The 22402-nt window shown below is 47.4% G+C and overlaps 1 protein-coding gene across 2 annotated transcripts in view; it reads left to right on the forward strand.

The window, feature by feature from the left end:
• LAMA5 (laminin subunit alpha 5) overlaps nt 1-22402 on the forward strand; it is a 93574-nt gene that overhangs the window by 16765 nt on the left and 54407 nt on the right. The gene's annotated exons all lie outside the window — the stretch shown is intronic.

The raw sequence follows: 22402 nt of genomic DNA on the forward strand, positions 1-22402 counted from the left end.
CCTGGGGGATTGTGAATACAAAACCTGTGTTCTTGTGAGCTTTGTGTGTCCAAACAGCAGCAAGAACTGCCACACAAACTCTGTAGCTGCGGATCTCTGCTCGTGTTAGCAGTGGCATTGGGAATGTTAATCCCACTGTGGCCCTGGTATGCGCTGCTGTTGGGTCAGCTAACCCAGCTATGAATGGCAGTGTCATGGTGGGGAAACTTGCTGACAAATGCTAACATAGTGCATGGCTATAATGCAGATTTTTAGAAGAATAAACCTGCTTGCACGTGTCAGGTTTGGCTTTGAAATCTGCTAACAACTATAGCTTTAAACCTAGTGTTGTCAAGGCATGCAGGAACCATGCAGAAGAATTACAGAAAAGCAATGTTGCTGAAATGCTTGGAAGCTTGATTCAGTTGGGTTTGGTGCAGGGACCTAATATATGGTGCAAGGGAGACTATATTCCTGTTGGAGCTGGGTTTTCTCTGTATGTGTGGGACCTGGAGCTGCTGCCTGATGGTGGTCTGGAAAAGGATCTTCTGAAACCACTTGGCCCTGGGAATGGACAAGGTGGAAGTAGGGAAGACAGGGAATGGAGAGGAGAAAGGAAATATCATTTGCCACCTTCTAGAACTGGATTCAGAAGCAGACAGAAATAAGGTGTCAGAGCTGGAGCATCCATATCCTCTTCCAAATCCAGCGGAGGAAGGATTTAGGTATACTGCTTTTGGATGCCAGAGGGCTTGGGGCTCCTCTGAGGTTTGTGTGAGTTATTCGTCCTTGGCATTTGGCCATTTAAAATGAAAAGCCTTTCAGTGGCTTTGGTGGCAAGCTGAGACCTCTCACTTTATGCCAATTTTTAGCTAATTCATCCTCTTCCGTTTCCTTCCCCTCCTCACCCTTCCCATGCATGCAGGTTTGTGACAGGATATCCACTCCATTCAAGGGAATGGGGGAAATATTTGCTTGTAGTGTGGCCAGTTGCCAAGGTTGCTTTGTTCTCCTTGTCACTGAAAGGACAGCCCAAGGAAACCCTCAGAGCTGAAGCTGGCCTGTGACTTGGAATGGATTTCCTGCAGCTCTGGAAGTGAAATGCATGACATGGGGATTTTATTTTTTTTAATGATCCCATAAATGCAAGGAAAAGGAGGACCTGGGTGAGCTACAGACAGGCTGGGTCTGAAATCCTCTCTTTGATGGGAAGCTGCTGTGTCACAGTCATTCAAGTTGTGCCTCGTCAAGGTCAAAATCATTCTTGGGTGTTTTTTAGGTGAAGTAAGAACTGAGCTTGCAACAGTCTTGGGTTTTCTGGGAGATTTCAGTTGTGTAGTTAAGCTGGCTGCCCCTGCACCATTTAGCATGTTGTAGCTGGAGGCTCTTCTTCATGAAACCCAAGCCATGCCATGATTGCAGAAGGCCTTTTGGTAACAAATTCAGAGCTGTAATGACGGTGGCAAGAAAAGCAGTGACTTGCAGTGTCAGGGTTTTAACTCCTTGGTACGGTGAGAGCACTGATGTCCAGGGCTCTGGGGTTATGGGCTGTATAGGGAGGGTGAGATGACTCTTCCTCAGTGAAGCAGGTAGTGTGTTGGGCTGGTGCCTGGGCTGATGCTCCAATACCTTGCTCTGCCTACTGTGCCCTGAGAGACAGAAGACTTCACTTCTGTTTGTCATGGTAGATCAGGTGGCATTTACCTGTGTGCACACTGTGTTGTGGTGGGATTGTCACATGACTGCCCCAGGCTCTTGAGAAAGCTATGGGAATTTCACAGACATCTAATTCACGGTTGACCACAGAAAGAGCAGGAGCTGTTTCAAGTCTCATCCAGCTTCTAAAGTGCAAAATCCTATTTCTACTCTGTGGAAGGGGGACTCTAATGTTTGGTTTTTAGCCCCAGATGTAGCCAAGGGCTTCCTGAATAAACTTAGCAAATCAGCAAGGCTTTGACAGTAGTGAAAATGGTCTTATTATAGCTCTTTTATAGTAGTGCTTTTATTTTTAGTACCATAGGGCCTAGAATGTCTGGTTATGCAGCAGGTCACAGATTTGTACAGCTCCTAGCATGCTTTGGAGAGCCCGTCCCAACAAGCTTGTGGCCCTAGTTGATGTAGCTGTGCTTGTAAAACTCTGGGTATAAACCATCCTGCAAGCTGTCTAAAGCGGAGACAAGTATTCTTTTGTCTGGCTTCTCAATTTCAATTGTAAACTGTCCCAGGAACTCCTAAGAATATTTAAATTGTCTTGTACGTGAACCTAGATTGATATTACTTGCTGTAACTTAACTCATAGAATGTACAGTTGGGAACGCTTGTTTGCTTTGGATGGTAGGAATGTCCTCTTGAAAACGTGCTATGCTTTGGTAAGTATGAATAGAGGGTTTTTTCACCCCCCTCTGCAGGTTTCTGAAGGCCAAAGTCTTGAAACAGCTTAGAAAGGCTGCTAAAGCTGTGCTGATAAGATATGCAGCAAATGTGCTTGAGAGCTTAATGTAGGAACAGAAATGTCCAAGCTGTTTACTTTCCCCTTAACAGTGTGAAAAATTAATATGTCTTATGAAGAAGCCTGGGGAATTGTGTGCTTAGAGTAAAGACCACACCGAAGTCTTATTCCTGGCTGACTCTGTCCCTGGGGCTAGCAGCTGAAATTCTTGGTTCAGGTTTACTGGGTCAGAGAATAGAGCTGGTTTGGACTCTGCAGAGCCCCAGTTGTTGCAGTTTGATTTCTAGCATGCTCCCTACCGAGCTCTGAGCTTGGTGCAGAGATGGGATCGCCTCCTGATGTAGGAAATCCTGCATTGTTTGGATTTTTCTATCCAGTTAAAGTGGTGGGGGAAAAAAATAAGTAATTGTTGTTAGCTTGTCTTGTTGGCTGAAGAAGGCTATAGCAAACAATGTTGCTAGCAGGCCTGTGCACCTCTTAGAACAGTGTGCTGAGAGCTTTTGGCAAGGCTGGGTTCATTACGCCATCAGCCCCAGTCAAAGGATGCTGCTGCTCTACACTCTGTTTTACACCAGTGCTCTCCTTCCCCCAGTCCAGCACCCAGTCACTACCATTGTGTTCACGATCCAGAGTGCATTAAATTCACACCACGAGCATAAGGACTGGAGACTATTTCCTGGAGGTGATCAGACTGCACGAAGAAATTGAGAGTCAGATGCATGTTACCTTTAATGTGAGCAAAGGGCACATCTGGGCCTCCTGCGCTGAGAAATGCAGCTGGAAATTCAGCCTGTGAAGGCAGGTGGTGTAGCCTGCCCAGCAGAGAAGGAGCTCTGCTTCCAGGAGGGTGGATGGGTGCTGTAGCCAGACCTATGTGGCTTTGTTTCTCTCTTTGCTACTTTTTTTCCTGACGTGCTGGAGTGGTTACCCCACGCCATGGAGCAGAGAAGTAGGACACTCATTTGAGCTGTGGGGTGCCTCTCTGCACGTGCTGGGCTGCTCTGGCATCCATGAGCCATCTGCAGAGAGCCACTTCCATGGAAGGCCAGTTGGACATGCTGTATCGGGCTGTGGCACTGGGAGAATGACAATGCAGCTATTGCTTAAAAACTTGTTTTTAACTTCCCAAGTAAATGACATACCTGTGCTATGCCCCTACCCTGGCCGGACACATGCCATTGCACATGCCCTTCCTTCTTTCAGCAGTGGTCTTTCTTTCAGTGGTGTGTACTTACACACCCAGACCTTTTATCTTTACTAAATCACAGCTTTCTAAAGCCCTTGTATTTTCTGTAGCACTCCCCTTATCTCTGTTCCTTTCCAGGGTTGGGCCCTGGGAGCAGGGAAGCAGGAGGGGCTGAGCAGCCTATAAATGTGTGTGTGTGCCCTGCAGTGATGCTGTACAGCTTACAGCAGCAGGCAAGACTGAGAGCAACAGGAGCACCTGTAGGACAGTTGGGTTTTTCCAAATTGCTAAGCAGTGGGAGTTTCTGCAAGGCAATGCTTTTTGCTTTTTTTTTTTTCCCTCCTTTTTCAGCATCTGAGGCAGTAGGATTTGCAGCATGTTTGTGCAGCACAAAGTTGCAGTATCTCATGTGGATGTCAGCTCATGGAAAGGAGCTGAAAACTGGTGTGAAGGTCACTGTCAAGTATCTGTATGGTCTTGTCTCTGCTCTCTGTCCCCTTGTCTCTGCCTTGTCCTTCTTTCCAACCATCAGAATAAGGATGCTCTGAAGTCCTGGGAAGTGCTTTCAGTGGTTCCAGGCAGACTGTAGGACCAGTAAGCATATGCCCCTTCACAACCTGGTGTGCTCTGGGTGCTGGGGCAGGGCTCTGCTGTCCATGCGGTCAGTGGCTCCAGCCAAGCTGGGCTGGGCAGCCCCACGCGCTCTGCTGTGCCTTGTGGTCACATGTAATGCTGTCTGTAAGGACAGTACAATTGGTGTCTTGTGCAGCTCCTAAAATTACTGTTTCTGATGAGAAGGATTGCAGTTGCTTCTGTGTTTTTTGGTTTGTTTGGGTTTTTTTCCTCCCCTTTCCTACAGTAAGCATTCAGCAGTGGCTTTGCAGCATGCACTGCATCTTGGTAGCCCCCAGGCTCGGGATCAGCCGTGTGTGCGCGTGTGTCCCCGTGTGTGTATATGCTGTTGCCCTCTTGTGGCTGAACCTGCAGAAGAGGCTGTGGGTGTTATGGGTGCTCCTTGCAAGGACATCTTACTTCCTTGTTGACCCTTTCATTTGGAGAGTGCCGAGTCTGAGCTCTGCTTCCCAGCAGATTTGTTTTCTGTCTGGGATTTACTATCCATAGCGAAGGACAGCGACTCCACAACTCACACCACCTTTGCCCCATTCTGTAGCCAGAGCTGAAGGTTTGGGGCATGGTGCTAAGAGCTGCCTCTTCACATGCTGTTCTGGGGGGAACCTGTGCAACATGGGTGCATCTGGATGAGGTATGATGCCTGCTGTGGTGCAAGCAGCTGTGTGGATGTTCATATCCTTTGAATAATGTGCAAATAGTTGTATAGCACTATTAGTTTTGCTCAGTTTATAAGGCACCTGACCTTTCTTTTGCTAAGGCTTTCAACAAGCCAATTTACAGTCTTGGAAGGGACCACCCAGAGTCTGGTTTCATGGCCAGCAGAGGGGGAAGGGAGGGAAACTCTTCAAAGAGCAGAGGAGGCGAAATTACTACAACGGTCTGCATATTGATTTCATGAACCGTGAGGCTCAGAGTCAGATGCCAGTCTGCTTTGCTGTGATCTTAGCAGAATGTGACCCCTGTCCCTCAACAGCAGAGGTATGGAGGCGATCATGTTTCTCCAGGCAGATCTGATTTCTGGAGGCCATCAGAACGATGTACCCCGTGCCTGGGAACGGTACTGGGAGGCATCGCAGGAGGCTTTGGGCTGTGCCTGGTAGACACACTATCTAGTATAAACACGCACCGCCAACAGCTTTGGAGGTGAGTGCCAAACTGTGGATTGCTTGTAGCTACCCTGTTCGTATGAATGGCTTTGCCTCCCCTCCTTTGAAGATGATGACTCTCTTTGAAAACAAGAGATCAGGAATCTGGTCTCAGACAAGTTGAAAGACACTATTTACAAATGTTTATCCTGGAAAATATTTATAAAGCTCCCCTTGGGAGCAGAGCCGTACAGTACAGTGCCCTCCCTTGGACTGTGAAGTACAGCTATCTAACAGCTTGTGAGCCAAACACGCTCAGGTCAACGTGCATCCTGCTGAGGGATACCACTTCTTCCCAACAGCCACTTATTATTGACCCCATGGTGTTTGTATCGCCGTTATACACTGTGCTGTATTCAATGCTAAATTGCTACTCACAAGGCCCCTGCCTCTAGAAGAACTGCAAGTGGTCAGCAAAGGATAGAAGTTTAACAGCTGCTCTCTGCAGCTGCTCTGAAGGTGTTTCAAGATATTCACACTAGGTCATTAAAAGCTTCTTGTTAATCTCATAGTAGTGTGATACATTACAACAACACTTCTGCCACTTCCAAAATAACAGAATAACAGCCTTGTGTCTTTCGTTCTTGCCCTGTGGCTCGGAGGAGCAGTACAGATGCAGGTGGCGATCAGCAGCAGTACGGGGTAGTGTGCACCTCTCCACATGTGGCTGTGTACTGCCTGTTTCATCATCCCTGCCTGAACAGCAGACCGAATCCTGAAACCTGGTGGAGATGAGCTGCCTGTGCCTGCAGTACTAGTGGTCCAAAGCCTCTCCAGGGGCGACATGCACATGTTCAGGGCACACTGAGTTTGTAATTCTGTGCTTATGCTGTAGCTATAGCTAGTACCTGAATTGCGGTCCACTTTTTTCTTGTGTTGAGGGGTAGTAAATACCCCCAGTGATGCTCTCTCTTCTGGGCAGGGAGTGGGGATAAGGGCTTGGATTTCTGCAGTGGAGGGACTGATCAGTTATCATGTATCTACACCACTGGGAAGGAGGAAACATGAGATGGCTGCCACGTAGACTGGGACACTCTTTGGTGCCAGTGTTGGGAAAACTTTGGAGTTTATTTTCCTCAATGTCTGCATCTCACGTCAGCAGTGAGACCTGGTGTGGTTCAGTGTTCCTGCCCTGCATGCCTGTGTCCCCAGGGCTGGGACAGGATGTGAGCGCATTCATGGCGTAGCTGCCCTGGGTCCGGTTGCTGAAAGGGAGAGGGGCTGACAGGTGTGTTCCTGGCAGCATGGCTGGGTGCTGCAGTGCATCTCCCCACCATCTGCGAATAGAAACTGCCCGGATTTGAAACTAGGTCAGAAACATGACCTGGAGCACACCGCTTGGCTTGAGAAGTTTTGGACTGCACCTCTTCCTCTGGTCCTGGCTACTGAGCCCCGTGCATGCCTCACCAGCCAGAAATTTGGTGTTAAAAATGTGAGCAGGTGGATTAGTGCTGCTTCTGGCTCAATGCAGTCTGAACAGAAGCACTTAACAGAAGTAATGTTGTTTGCAGTTTGCCGCCTCTTTGTGTGCTGAAACTGAGTGCCTTTCTGATGAGGTTAGCTGGAGGTGTGTTGAAAGCATCAGTCCTCAGCTAAAGTGAAGCTGTTGCATTTGTGCTGGGCTTGTCTGTCAGCAGCAAGACTCCCTTTCTGCAGCAAAGTACCTCCAAAGCAGCCCTGGGGTAGGTCAGAGAAAAGCAGGGCTCTACAGCAAGCAAAGCAAAGCAGCTGCAGATATCTGAGCTGTGGGAGCCACTGGGGCTCGAGACCAGAGTGACCGCACGTGTCTGCAGCGTGCTTCGTCTTAATGTGTTGTTTATTTGATGTCCTGTTTGTTCTGGCAGAGCCTGATTGCCTGCTGAGATAGATAACTGAATGCTGGAAAACAGTGTGAGCTAGTTCTTTCTCAAAAAGAAATGTCTCGTATTTGCCTGAAGCTTTTCTCCCAGTGGCTGGTATGTGCCAGCCAGGGATCTAGAAGGGGGGAGTCTCTTTCCCTGACCCCAAGGCAGGGGAGGTGGCACACTTCATCTTGGATGTGCCTTTGGTGTCCAGGGTAGATGCAACGAACCCTGGCAAAGGCTTTAGGCTTCAGCTGCCCCACAGCTACAGGGGACAGAGCACGCTGGATGGGAGCATGGAAAGGTTTTGGCTCTGGATTGTGCCTTCCCTCTTCCTTTGTATCTGCTGCTGGTCCTTTGAGGGGTGTCCAGTGCTTTCAGCAGTCTCTGCTGCACAGCCAGCAGTGACAGCCGGCACTCAGGATATGGCCACGGTGGGGACACTCAGCAGCCTGCCCCAGAGGGACTGCCTTCTGTCCCACCACGTAGGGAGCCATTAATTTCCTGTTACTAGTTACAATAACACAGCATGTGTTTAAAAACAACCCCATGTTAATCCTCCCTCTGAAAGAATTCGAACCTGTCATGAAATTTAGAGGAGAAACATTTTCCCAGCCCGCCTGTCCAAAGCAGAGCAGTTATGTTCTTGTCAGCTGCTTGTGCTTCTGGGAAAAGCAATCCTTGTGCCCGACGGCAGGGCTTTCCTGGGGTGTGGGGGTGAGAAGCACTGTCTTGGGGGTGCCCATCCAGCAGGGTCTGCTGTAGCCTCCTGGGCAGAGGTGCCTGGAGCAGAGGCAAGTTTGGGCAGCTTCACACCAGCTGTAAGGTGTTGCAATTCAGACATGATGAAGGGCACGGATCTGTGTTAGCGAATGAAGTGTAGCTTTGCTCCCTCTTGCTACTCTGACTTTTAATCAATGACTGGCTCCAGACCTTGGGGTGCACTCAAGGTGCAGAGAACGGTGGTGTAACAGTGGAAGAAAAGGAATAGACCTTCCCTGGTTATTTGGGAAGGGTTAGTGTGAGGGTCTGGCCTGGACAAAGCAGTATATTGCTTGTAAGCATGTGTGCTGATCGTCATTCCTTTTGGTGCGTTCATGGACCTGGGCTGGAGGAGCTGATTCCAGGGACAGCTTGAAGCTGAGGGTGTGGAGGAGGATTTGCTTGGCATCCCAGGGGGGCCAGGAATGTGTTAGCATCTCCCAGAGTATATCGGCTGAAGAGATGTGGGGTGGAGATTAAAGAATTCCCTGCTATTTCAGTGGCTGATTGAAACCATACTGAAAATCTCTGCCTGGAGGAGTTGCTGCATTTCATTAAATAAAAGCAGCCTCTTTTCATCCTATTGGAGTTGAGCTGCCAGGGGCAGACAGAAAATGTTGTTGATACCACACTCATGATACTATCTTATCAGCTCCTGCCTGTGAATTGTGACCAAATTTAATTGACTCTTTCCCCAGATTGGTTTGGTAGGGTTCCTCTTCCCCAGCAAATGAGTTTTCCAGATGCTTACTTTAAAAAATAAAAAAAAACCAAAAAAACCCCTCAAACCAAAAACCTACCACTTAGGGATTTTCTTTGGCCACCTTTCCAGCTTCCAGCTGTTAAGCACTGGAAATGTGTTCTTCATTATGTCCAAGAGAGTAATGTTTCTTTCTTCTGATTAGGGTGGCAATAAATATTTCAAAACATAATATGCTGTAGACAAGTGAGTTAGTATCATTTGTTTTCCACACAGAAGCGTGCAGCAGGCTGAGCTGGCTGCACTGGGGAGCTAACGCTGGTGTGATGAGGCTGTGGTCTTGCCTTAATACATCACTGTCCCCAGGCTATGCACAGTCACTTTGAGTATAGATTCAATAGTCAAGTGTCTTGTTCTGCCTTCAGGCTGTTTTGCCTTAATTAAAAAAAACCCTAAAACCAAAGCAGAAATCATTAGCAATTTTTAGCAGCCCCTTTGTGTTAACCTTACAGTGCCGCCGCTTTCAGCAAACATGCTGCTGCCTTCACAGTGCATCTTCAGCCTATGACTCCTTTCTCCTTGTCTGACCCCTGAGCAGTAGAGTTCTGGAGTCAGCCTGATGAGCCAGCAATGGGTCTATTTTGGATTAAGAGGAAGAGAGGTGAATTCCAGCTTCGCAGAGTATTCCCTTCCCTGCCAGCGTTGGCTTTGCTCATAGCAAGGATGCTCCAGCTTGCATGCTTCTAGTGATCTTGGCCAGGCCAGCGTGGCCAGGGCACTTCCACAAACAGAATGTTTGCAGGACGCCACCTTGCACTTAATCCAGCTAATCTTAGGTAATTAAGTTGCCAAAATTTGGCGTATACCTTCCCTCTTTGGTCGAGAAGGTGCATGGGGTTATAAGAGATACATTCGGGCACCTGCAAGAGTTGCTGTATCTAGCTGGGGGTCCTACAGAGGTGGTGATGCTGGGGACTGCAATGGCAGCATCTAGATCTGAGAGGATCTTCTTGGAAAGACAGAGAAATGGAGAGAAAGGGCTGTCATCAGTGGTTAACAACAACCCATGATCTGAATCAGCTTATGAAAGTGATGGTGTAATCAGGGGGCATCCATGAATAAGCCCTGGGAGCAGAACAGCAGTGGCTGATGCTGTAGATAATTTGTGGTGTGACAGGAAAAAAACCCAACAAAAATGTTGTGATGTGCTAATTGAAATTCAAAGGAGGATAAGCTGGCAATAGCCCCAGCTGGGAGATGAGATGATTGAAGGAGAAAGAGTTGGAAAGTGGAACTGAAGTATTTCTCGGACAGGAGGGAAAGGAGTTAGCCCAGCAGGCAGGAAAGTGGTTGAGCCACGGAGCTGAGGTTTTTCCCAGGAGATGGGTGCAGTCCCTGTTCTGCAGCTGGGATAGATGGCTCTCACGCAGCCCATGTGTTGTTTGGGGATGTAGGGAGACAGATACCCATGTGGGAACGGGTGTGAATGCTGCCTGTGGACTAGGGTAAGTTAACAAATGTGTGTTGTAACTGCCATCTCTGCAAAAGAAACCCTAAACAACAAACTTGGAGTTTAAATCACCTGTCATGCTCTTTCCTTCCTAGGTACCTTTAAAGATGTCCCCATCCTTTTTGATTCTCCTGTTTTCTGTGGTAACAGCCCAAAGCTAATGGGAAAGGCAGGATGTGAATGGGACTTTTCAGATGTTCTAGACCTTCATTTCCAATGTGGGAAATGCTTTAAAATATCTGTTTTGCTCACAAAGATTGCAGCATATTTTTTCCCTTTTAAAATAATGTTTAATAAGATTTTTTAAAAAAAGAATTAAAATACCAATAGAAGCAGAAGGGCATAAGCCAAACATTAAGAAAAAACCCTTGAGGATAAAATGAGTTTGTGAGCAATTTGGTCTTGAACTCTGTGGGAATTGGACTAGATCTGTGAAGTCTTCCCGGATATCCCTACATAATTTGGAGCCCTAAAAATAACACAAAACTTGAATAGCCCTGGCGACCTCGAAGCTGCTTTGTGAGAGACTTGCAGTTGTAGCCAGAGTAGGTGAACACCCTGCAGCACATCTAAGTTTCACAAACCCCTGATGAGGCAGTTGGGAGGTTGCTGATTGGTTACTGGTCTTTGTTAGCATCAGGCTTTGATGGATAGGACTCCTGAGTTTGCTTCTGCAATGAGCAAATAGTGATGGGGAACAGTGGCTTCTCTTGGAGATGTGAAGTGAGTCTAAAGGGTCCAATTAAGTCTGTCCCAGGGAGGGCTATTTCACAGAAGACCACAGACCTCGCTGCCGCTGGCTGTGCTGGCGGGGAGCCCACTGCAGTGATTTATTCTTGGGCTCTGCTGTTGCACGAGCCCCAGTGCTGACCCACGGGGCCAAGCAGCTTAGCAGAGGAGATGCAAGCGTATGCAAAAAGGTACTTACAACAGAGGTCTGGTTTGAAACAAAGCAGCCAATTTCCTTTCACCACAGACAAGCCTTATCTCGGGAGATTATGTTTGTCTCGAATGGAACCTCTGGTGTCATAACAGTGCTCTTCCTGGGCAGATACAGGCTTGAGCAAAAATCCCATAGTGGCAGGCTGTGCTGTGGTTGATGCTGTGACTTATGAGTCACAGCCTGTGTGGGAGGTACTGGGGCCAGGGAGTTTGGGGCTTTTTGGCTTGGTGGGATTTTTTCTGTTGGTCTTTTTGGTTTTGTTTTCATTTTTTAAACTGGCAGAGAAGAGCTGCAGGGCCTGTTGTCCTGCACATTACTGAGTGGGGCAGCTCAGTTGCATTTGGAGGCATCTCGGTGGTGCCTGACTACTGCTGTGGGTCTGAGCCCCCGCAGATGTGTGCATCCTGCTGTGCCATCAAGGGAGAGGGTTGCCTGCTGCCTAGGTCCCATCTCGCTGGTCTGACAGGCATGGAGATTTCTCTCAGTAGTCATGAATGCATGTTGTCCATAGAGAAAGTCTTCGCTGGGACATGGTCTCCTCAGCCAGACAGAGAAGGTTGTTTTCTTCAGCTTCTTGGAAACACTTTACAGAGCACTCTTACAAATACAATTGCAGGGATCAACTGCTACACAGTTGTTGCCCAAAAAGGGCTGCAACATGAATTGCAGATAGGCTGCTTAATTAGTCCATCATACCCAAGAGCAGACCATGTTTTGTGGTCATAGCGCAAATGTAGCTGAGATGTTTGCTTTTTCTTCTCCCATGAACCCAGTGGATGCTGCCTAGCTTGAGATTTGTGGTGGGCTGCAGATGGGTCAGTCTGGTTTGACCACTGCTTTAGCAAGCTTGTTGAAGGTGCTGGAGGAATTTTGTAATTACCCTGTCCTCATGAGCCAGGGCAGATTGCTTCTCCTCATCTCAGCATGCAAAATCCCATCCTGCCTCTGCAAGTGTGCTGGTTTAAGCCAGGTTGCCAAAGTTCGGACTGGTGAATATGTTTGGTTTGGTTTTTTTTTTCTTTTTTCTTTTTTAGCTCATTTATATGCTTCTATGATGTAAATGTTCTTTTTGAAGCTGGGACAGGAAGAGGCTGGAGATAAGATGACAGTAAATGGCTAGAGTAAACCCTGCAAGCAGAGTTAATGTACTTCAGAGAATATGGGTGAACTGGCAGACTGGAAAGTTCAAGGAAATCTAAACTTCTTGCCAGCCAGGATGCTTTTTCACCAACTGCTCTGCACAGCCAGTTTGGCTTGTGATGTACCTAAAGCAGCTTCTAGTTTAATTTGGACTACCCATTAGATACATGTTCATTATGTTCAGAGCTGTATGATATCATGTATATTACTTCACTGAATTTCTATTTTTTTAATCTTAGTCTATTTAAAGGATTTTGCTCTTATACCTGACCTAAATCACAAGGTCTGTCATGTACCTTCCTCAGCTCTTCCTCCCCTGCATTCTTGTTCCACAAATCCATCTTGTGATGTCTGACACCTCTACAAAGAGGAGAAATTAATCACGGTGCATTTTGTCTTGATCTTCTACTCTCCCACCCCCCCAGCTTGTTGGGAAGTTGGCATTATACTGTTAGGGATTTGTTAATCCAATGGAGAGAGGTCTCCTGCCTGTCTTGCAGGTTTGTTTTTCTAACTGCCTGAGTTTGAAAAGTGTTGAAGGTGGAGTGATGATGGGGAGATAGAATGAGCTACAGGAACTGATTGCAGGGTTGCACAGGCTTCAGAGGTTTAAGACACCTTTTTTCAAGCAAAAGTCCTTTCTTGAAGGATGATTTTGAAAATTTCTGAGCATTGTATCCTATAGGGGCTTGAGAGAGAGCTTGGGCTACCTACTATCCTGCTCAGTTTGGACCCAAACTGAAAACCAGGAAGACTCTCCTTTCTGACTGTGCCAGTTTCTTCGCTTGCCTTGAAATGCCTTGAGGGGTTCCACATAGGTGGATGTTCCATCTTTATTGGGGTGTAATTTAACTACAGTGTTAGCTAAGCTTTGACATCAGCAGTACCATGTAGATGCCGCATACCATGCCACGCAGCGATTTACTTCAGCGCTCCCAAGGTGGTCTTCAGTGGCCTGCACTGCTTCCATACAGAAATTGTGCAAAAATTGATGGCTGTACTGTACTGCTCTGCTGCTTGTTAATTGTGGAGCAGAAGTGAAGTGGTATGAAAGGTCAGACCAGGTTTCTTAGTGAGGAGCTGTTTGAGTTGAGGAATTTTGGCCCAGTGCATGCTGAAATTCCTGCTTGGTTGTGTGGGAGCTTCAGCTCGGGGGAGGTACCTCTGCTTCCAAATCCATTGAGGCTTCGCCTGAATTTTTATTTATAAGGACACAAACACTTTGCATTTTGCAAGCTGTATGGTGCCTGCCTGAACCAGTGGTGGCTTGCAAGAGTGGGAATCAGGAGCCGTGCAGGAGAACCCCTCTGCTCTCCCCAGCCTCCTCCCGGGAAGGTTCACGGAGAACAGGCTGGAGCATGGGCAGAGCCAGGAGGACCAAAGTACACCAGAGGCTTTGAGTTCTGCTGTGCTGGGCTGTGGACCTGTGCTTTCTCACAGCTGTGCCCATACATCTGGGTCTGGAATGTGCTGTGTTTTAATGACTTGATTTTGTTGTGATTGCTGCCAAAGTCATGGATTCCTTCTATATGTTTTAAAAGCAAACAATCCGTGACTGCAAACACTTTATTCTCTGCATCTCAGCACACATGCAGCTGGGTGAACAGTTAACCAAATTAACTGAGAGCTGTTAAATTATACTCGGAGGAAATGGGAAAGATTGGGAGCAGCGCTGAGCTCTGACTGGTAAACCCTTAGTGAAATCCTCTTGTGGCAATGTTGTCCTTGGCTGGTAGAGGGATTAACATGGTCTTTTTAATGGGATTCTTTCTTTTCCTTGTACTCGGGGTCATAGTTTCTACTCTGTTAGACTGCATGTTGATAAACAGGAGGTACCAGGCAGGGCCGTTGTTACTAAAAGTATTACAGCCCTTGAGTTCAAGCCTGTTCTCTCTCAGTCCCAGGAGTGGATGCCCAGGGAGACCTTACAGACTTTATCTACAGCTTGCTGGGATGGTTTGGCTATAGGTGGGGCCTGGGCTGGGCTCTCCTGCCAGCCATGCTCGTGCTTACTGTGCAGAGGTGGTCAGTCATGGGGAAGAGGGACAGGTTTTCCTCTAAAGTTGGACCTTCTCCCTTCTGCACAGCAAGAAGTAATGGATAGGTGAGGTCTTTTAGCCATATAGGAAGAGGTTGTAGCAACATACTGTTACATCCTCTCCTTCATACGTGTGTATTGTCTCTTGTTCCAAGTCTTCCTTCACAAAGAGCCAGTTGATGTTCTTGAAATATTGGTGTAATGTTGGTTCCCTGAGCAAAGGTGGTGTTGGGGTGAGCTGCACCTGAGGGAAGTTGCCCATGTGAACAGGAGCATTGGACAATCACCTAGACAAATGCAATGTGAAGTGGACTTAAAAGGTTTATTTGCAGAGCAGGGCCATGCTGGAGTGCACTGTGAGGCACTGAGACCTTGATCCTGGGCATGGGGACTGGCTATGTCCTTTCAGGCCAGAGATGTGTTCATTGTCTAATGTTTGCCATGGTAGGGTGAGTCACTTAAGGAGATTCCCCCTGCCTTATCCTCTGGAAGCCTAGCTGGCATTAAAAACTGAGTCAGTTCTTCCCTGTTAGTTACACACACACACACAAAAAAAATACTTGCCCTGTGTGTGAAGTGACAGCTCCCTGAAGAGACTGCTGCTTCTTGCTGTTTCAAATAATTGCTGTCATATTACATTCCTCAAGACATGCTTTTTCTTAGCAATTTCAGATTTAGGATGCAAGCATGCTAGTTAGTATTAGCAAGCAGGAACTCCCTGATTTTTTTCTGTTTATAGAAAAGCATCTTTTTCCTGTATGTTCTGGGATTAGTAGAGGTTTAGCTGGTATAGTTTTCATTTTGCTGAAATTGGTCACAAATTCCTGTTAGTTCAAGGGAGGAGAATTAAGGCAATAGACCAAGGGCCTTTGAAAACCACCCCCAAGAACCACGTGGTATTTTTTTCTGCTCAAAGTCATCATCATGTAGGTGGGTAGGTTTATTCAGATACCTGGATTTGAGTGACTTCCAGTTAAATTCCTCTACAAACCCAAGTCTTCTTGGGCATCTGCTCATTGCTTACTTGTCTACATGAAGCTGCTTGCAGGCAGTTTGGCTGCTTTGCTTCTGCGCATCAGACAGCATGGCACAAGGGTGCGTTACCTCACAGTGGGGCTATCGATGTGTACTGGTTAGTGTGCCTCTGTGAGCCCAAAGACTGATGTTCATTTTCCATTTTTTTCCTTTGAGTCACTTTTTTTTCCTTACTCCTTTTTTCAAGTTGTACTATACCAGTATTAGCCCCTGGTATGAACTGCTGCTAATGCTGCCAGCAACTAATTATGATGCAGAAATTTTCCCAGAACAGATAGTTTCCCAAAAACATTCCCAGAAGCTCCTAGAAGTATTTGACAAAGGCAATTGACACTTCAAGGTAAACAGTCAGGATTTCAGATTTTCACACAATAGTCTCTGTGTCTTATCTCTGAAGCATTAGGAAGTTTTAAGGGCATCTTTATAGCCACCTCTGTGCTGGGCTTCTGCTGGTGTTTGCAAGAGGATTAAAGCAGCTGGAGAGGGTTGCAGTCCTTGTGGTTGGGGCATGTGCTCTTCTCTCTGTTCTGTGGCCTCAGTCTGCTCCCAGGCTGGGCTGGCCTTACGGGGCAGTGTTTGCCCCCCTTTATGGGGTGCACAAGGCTGTCTGCATTGTGGGGGCAGGAGAGTCCACTGAGCACTTCCCTGAGGGTGTGCTAGTTCAAGTTTGGGCTAAAAGACAAATATTTAAGTCTTGTCTCTAAGGGGTTACTTTATGTTTTCCCAGCAATCTAGAAAGTTGCAAAGGCCATCTCATCCAAATGCAGGATATCTCCTAATGTGTAGTGAAAGCCTGCTGTGGTGGAAGTCCTTATCTGTAAGTGACTGATGCCTCATCCCGAGGAATTCCAGCCACCCCCTTATGTCTTGACTGCATTTCACTCTGCTGTGATGCCTCCAATTACCTACACCCACCGTGGGCATGTCTGGCTCCAGTAAGTGACACTTGGGTGGTTGCTGGGCAGACACAGAAAGGGCTGATTCTGAATTCAGAAGGGACCCTGCTTGCTGGGTTCTAAGCACAAGCTTGTGTTTTAACATGTTCATGGTGTGTCAGCATCCCTTGAACGCTGCCTGTGTAGCTGTGTGGCACTTGCTGCTTGCAGCTCTAGGCATGCACAGACTTAACAGGATGCTCCCCAGACCCCACGTCCTGCCCATACTCCTCTGTGCCTGTCTCCTTAGTGTCAGCTGGCTGAACCTGCTGCCGATCAGGCTCTGGCTGGTACCCTGTTGGTGGTAATTTCTAAAACTTGGCTATCCAAATCTTCAGTTCAGCACTGTGCAGGCTTGTTGAGCCACAAGTGATGGCACTGCTCTGTTCTGCTCGGGCCAAATACTGAAGGCTTGGTCCCCCAAGGATTTTTGGCAGGAGGCGCATACGGTGCCGGCTGGGGAGGGACAGCTTGCACAGGAGAATGCTGTGAAGGTAAAGCAGTGCTGTGTGTGAAATTAGCGAATGAGCCAAATCCTTCTCGAAAGTGGTGTTTAAAGAAAAGAACCCTTTGTGGAAAATGCTCTATCAGCTGTTCATCTAAGCCAAACTGCTTAGAAAGGGAACAGGTGCTGTTTAGAAAATAACATCATAGAACATTGGATTGCTGTTGCTGTTAGTTATGACACTGAGCAGGTTTCATGCTGGTTGGTAGTTCTGAATCTGTGGTTTCCAGAGAGCGTTTTCTTTGATCCCTTTCAATAAAACTCAGGTTTTGAGAGAAAATCTTGAAAATGGGTTGGTGCAAAGCTCAGTCCCTTTCCTTAGTGCTTTCCCTAGTCTCAGTGCTCGCTTCTCTCCCCAGCCCTGCAGAGATGTTTGAATAGCTACAGCTTTGCAGCTCTGTCCTCTCCTCTTGGGCTTGGGTCTGTGCAGGGCTCTGGCTGTCTGGCATGTGTCCTGGGCCAGGCAAGGGCTGGCTGTCGCCTCCTGGAGCAGCTGTGGGCTCAGGCCTCTGCCCTTGTCCCAGGCTTTGTGGGGGAAGATAAGAGCTAACCTGCCTACTGGGGCAGGCAGCTCTGGTTTCTCTCGGAGAGTTGTGGGGCATCGCGAAGAATTTCTGTGCATGGGTGTGATGAGTTGCAACAGACTCTGCAGATGGTGAAAGGGGGATGGGTGGTTGTTTCTAAAACTTGGTTATCAAAATCTTGGGATACAAGCATAGGGGACCCTCTTGCTCAAAACCCTGTAACCCTGCATGAATAATTTGGAAAAACATTTTTAGGAGTGAGATGTGACACGCAGACATAAGAGAACAAGGCAGGAGGTGCTGTGAGTAAAAGAAGGAAATGAGGGCAAAGTGTGTGTTGGTACACATCCATCTTTCAAGCACTGACTTGTGCTTTTTTTTTTTGTGAGGGGTTTGTTTGGTCTCAGGGACTTGAGTATTTTGTAAAAAATTACTGGATAAAAAGCCATACTGCTTGGAGGGCAAACACCTCCTTTTGCTGCCTAGAAGGGTTGCAAGAAAGGTAGGCACATACTTATCAGAAGCTAAATGTGAGAGATTCTAATAAAATATTCTGATGTATGGTCTGGCAAGAGATAAATCTGCTGTAGGACAGGAGAAGCTCAGCAGGGGGATAGGCAGACTGTTAATGAGTAAATCCATTGCTTCAATGAGAATAAGTGATTACAGGCAAAAGATGCAAAAGGGGGCAGATCACTGACCTAGAGATTCAAAGCAAGTCAGAAGCTCTCTGGCTTTCGAGGGCTTTTACACCTTCCACATATTGTTTACAGAGAGAAAAGGTGCACAAGGAGGCTTGATCACTTATCAGCCACTTACTATCCTGCCACTGCTAGGAAGAGCAGATATGGTGCCAGCAATGCTGAGCATTTCCAAGCCTGGTGAGTGTTCTGTGTCCACGGTAGCTGGACAGCTGCTTGCCTGAATGTTCGTGCCTGGGCTGCGGACAGAGGTGACCTGTGCTCCCAGGGAGCTGCTTTTCCTGGTGCTATGGACTGGTAACCCCATCCAGGCTCCAGTCTCTACCACGTCTTCCAGGTGGGCTTGTGGCTGCAGTGTTGGACCAAGACAGTGCCTGGGGGATGGATGCGCATGGAAGGAAGCAAAAGCATTGATCACTTTTGAAAGCTTTGGGGAAAAATTAAAACAAAAAACAAAAAACCAAAAAAACCCAAAAAAACCAACCAAACCAAAACAACGACAAAAAAAACCCCAACACAATTTCTGTGGTGGTTCTGAAATGGTTCATCTGGGTATTTTCCACTTTCCCTGCTTCGGTCTAGGTTTTGTGGATGTCTGGAGCTGCTGTGCAGTGATGCAGACTGGGGTGTGGTATGCCCCAAAATGCTGCAGGTGCCTGTTCCACATGTGCTGAAGCCCTTTGGGGCTGGCCACCCCTCCCAGTGATGCTGCGCATATCCAGGAAGGCCTCATGTGCTGCTAGAGAGTGGGATTTGTTGCCCATGCACTGTGCCATTGAGCTGCACCCGCTTTCCTGGTCCATCTGATCCGTTCAGGAAGTCCCAAGCAGGAATTACAGCAGTGCTGGTAATGCTGTCCACAGACACACTCCATGGGGGATATTTAGCAGCAGTTAGGAAGAGATGGACTGTTTTGTTTTTACGTGGTGCTGCTGTTTTAATAAGTCAATGCCAAAGGTAACGAATCTGTCATACAGAAAATTAGATAGTGGTTTACTATATAAACTACTCCTGTGCACTCCGGGGCTGAGAGTAGAGCTACACACAGGCTTGTACCTTTTGTCAAAGGACCAAAAAAGGGCCTCTCTTGCTGTTTGTCAAAATGTACTTGCCAGTATTACAAGAATGCGAAGATTTATTTTGCTTATTAAATGTTACTGTATGGTGTTGTGGCACCTTGGAGGAACATCAGTGAGACTTCACCAAAAAGCCCTCACTGAAGAAACATAGGGTGTGGCTGAGTCCAGCTTGCTGTCTTGTTTCCACATGTGCCTCCTAAAGCTGGAAAACTACAGTGTCTTGGGGGAGAGAATAGAGGAGAAATGTGCAAGTTTGCCACTGTGTGCTGTTTACCCAGGAGGATAAATGGACGGCCAGACAGCAAACATGCTGTTCTGAAAGCAATTTTCTCTTGCCTCTCTGGATCCTGGTTTTACTCTTCAAATCCTTGCACTGTCACACTGAGCAGTAATCAGAATTAATTATATTTTCATCAGATTTGGGCAGCTTTATCCAGCACCAACCATCAAATGCACAAAAGGCATGGAGTGGGTGGGAGATGGAGGAAATGCCCTCATCTCCATCTTCCTCTCCTGGCTCTGGGACTTGCTCCATTGTCCCAGGCACTGGGACAGCTGCAAGTGATAGTTACTAGGGAACATGCTTCAAAACCACTAACAGCAACATCAGCTAGATGTAGGGATGTTACTATTTTCAAAGAAAGTTGGTTGCTAATTAAAATTTCAGAATTTCCTGGCTGAAAACTTATCCCAGGCAATGGTCAAAAGTTGAGTTGTACCTGGTATACTTTCAGAAGTGGTGAGAGCAAGGGATCTGCTTGCCTGGGGACAAGTGTGTGCATCAGATCTGGTGCTTCACCTCCTTCCTCCATAGAGAAGGGGGAAAAAAACTGCCTAAGAGGCTGGGAGCATAGAGGTTTTTATTCATCTGACTGATAATAGGAGCTAAATAAAGGCTTTGGAAAAAAGCACGACCGTTTCTCTTGCAGTGTTGGTTGGACAGAACCGTACTGGAACTAAACACGGAATGAAAAGTCTGGCTTTTCTGCCAGCTCTATTTTTAGAGCTACTGTTCAATCTTTGTATCTCTCTGAGTTTTCTCAGCATAGGCAATTGAGGCAGGCAGTCTGCCTTTATTTTTTTTCCAGCAGGCTGTGATATTCTGCAAGATAAGGATATTGGATGGAGGGACAGGGGAGTAAGATCTGACAAAAAATTCTCTGAATACCAGGATGTAGGTCCTGTTCCAGGGCTGGGTTCACTGTGGTCACAGACTCCTGAATATTTTCTGTGCCCTGCGTAGGAATGACCCTAACCCTTACGTGCTGGAGGGGAGTTGGTGTGCAGTGTTGGCTGACTTCTTTGTGTTCTAAAATTGCGGTCACAACCAGAATAAAATTCAGCAGCAGTTTAACAGCGCGCAGTAGCGCTAATGATGGGTATGGAGTGGAGGAATCATGTTTGGCTTTGAGAGCAGCAACGGGAAAGGAATATTTGAACTGGGCTTCAGCTGAGATACTGTGGCTGATCCAGCAATATCCAGTAAGAACCCAGAGGTTCTTGTTCTTTCCTGTAAAAAGCAGCAGTAAAAGACAAAAAGTTGGCATGTTAGCTCTGGTCTTGGGTATTTAACCCTGCCAGTGGGGTTGGGACTGACCTTCCAGAGAGCTCCCAGCAAGCACAGACACAGTAGTTGCAACCAACAGCACAAGTTCTTTTTTTGGCTGTTGTTTTGACTTTGTAAAGCACTGAGCCCTGGGCTTGGTTTTGCATTGAGTTTCAGTGTTTGTACAAAACCCGCCTCTCACCATGCACCAGTTTGACTGGATCATAACCCACGCTCTCCAGAGGCAGGGGACTTCTGAGAGCTAGAAGCGTGTGAGGAATTTGGACTCAAGGATATTTAATTAGGAACATTTCTTTCCATTATGAAACCGGACAGTGAGGAGGGCCCCCCCCAGAAACTCCATGGGATTTACTGACTATAAACTTGTAGCTGGCTTTGCAAAAATATAAATGCAGAAGATAGGGATATGCCTCACATTTCTAATTTTATTGTGATTGCTGTTCGTTCAGAGCAGAGGCTCTCTCTTAGTGCCTGAGACTGGAACAGATGCAAATATGCTGGAGCCACAGCGAATTTTGTTCAGCTAAAGGCTGTGTCAGATTCCAGCAGGAGTATTAATTTATTCTTTGTAGAATAAAGCTGGAGGAGGACTTACAGTGGAGGGAAGGTGTAACTTCACTGGCTGGTAATTGGCCCTGTTCCCATGCCAGGAGGCAGATGTTAAGCTGTGAGAACTGGTCCTGCAGAGAAGGCATCTGTCTGAGCTGAAGCCTCTTGGGCTTCACTAACAAATAACAGATCTGCTGAGTGTAAGCAGGCGGAAAATGCTGCTCCTCTGAAAAAGCCTAGTCTCATATGCCTGGACAAACGTAGATTGCAGAGGGGAATTGAGGCAGCATGTAGGTCTGGTTTTCCCCAGGTTTTAGCAACTTGAAAAGGATGTCTGTTTTGCCCTTGACTGGGCTCTCGAGTCTTTTAGCAGTAGGGAACTGTGTTGGGTGCCTACTTTGACTTCTTCATTCTGGATAGCACCAGTCCTTACCAGTGCAACCCCAAGAGTGGTGACGAATCCCACACTTCTTCCCCTTCACAGCTAGAGAATGGCCTCTGACCTGCTGTGCTTCAGGATCATGCAGATTTCCCAGCTGGATCTAGGTCACTCCTCCCCAGGCATCTCTCTTAAGCCCCCTTAGCCTACATCCAGGTGTAAGTTCAGATGCCACCAGCCTGTGACCGGAACCAGAGCAATCCTCGATAAGTAGAGAAGAGGCTGCCCCGGAGCCGGAGGGCTGTCTGGCAGGAGCCTGAGGAAGTTTTTGCCTGTGCAGCCCTCTGAGGAGACTGAGCTGGTGCCAATCCGCAGGGCTACAGCTGTCGTCCTGTGCCATAACCACACAACAGCACTGAGACCCCCTTGTCTGAATGACCATAAGATGACTTGATAGATTTAAATGCCTCTTCATTGTCTCTCTTTCCCTTTAAAAAGCCACCTATGGATCGTCAGGGCTGTTTTGGAGGCATGTTATTATTAATAGTCATCCTCTGGCTCAGCGATGTGTGTGGCTGGGGCAGGGCCGAGGTGCAGGCTGCTGTTCTGGCACTCCTGCAGCGGGCTGGGGCTGGGGCGGGTGGGCTGAGGCAGGCACAGAGCCGTCCTTTTCCTTCCCTGGTAGAAGTGTCCCTCGGGATACCTGTTAGTCTTTGGGGGATGTATGCTCATACAGCACCAGCTTAGTATGAGGAGGCACTGCTGAGCTATAAATCTCTGCTTTTCAGGCACTAAACTCCCT

Source organism: Falco rusticolus, chromosome 10, assembly GCF_015220075.1.
Source record: "Falco rusticolus isolate bFalRus1 chromosome 10, bFalRus1.pri, whole genome shotgun sequence".
In the NCBI taxonomy this organism is placed as follows: domain Eukaryota; kingdom Metazoa; phylum Chordata; class Aves; order Falconiformes; family Falconidae; genus Falco; species Falco rusticolus.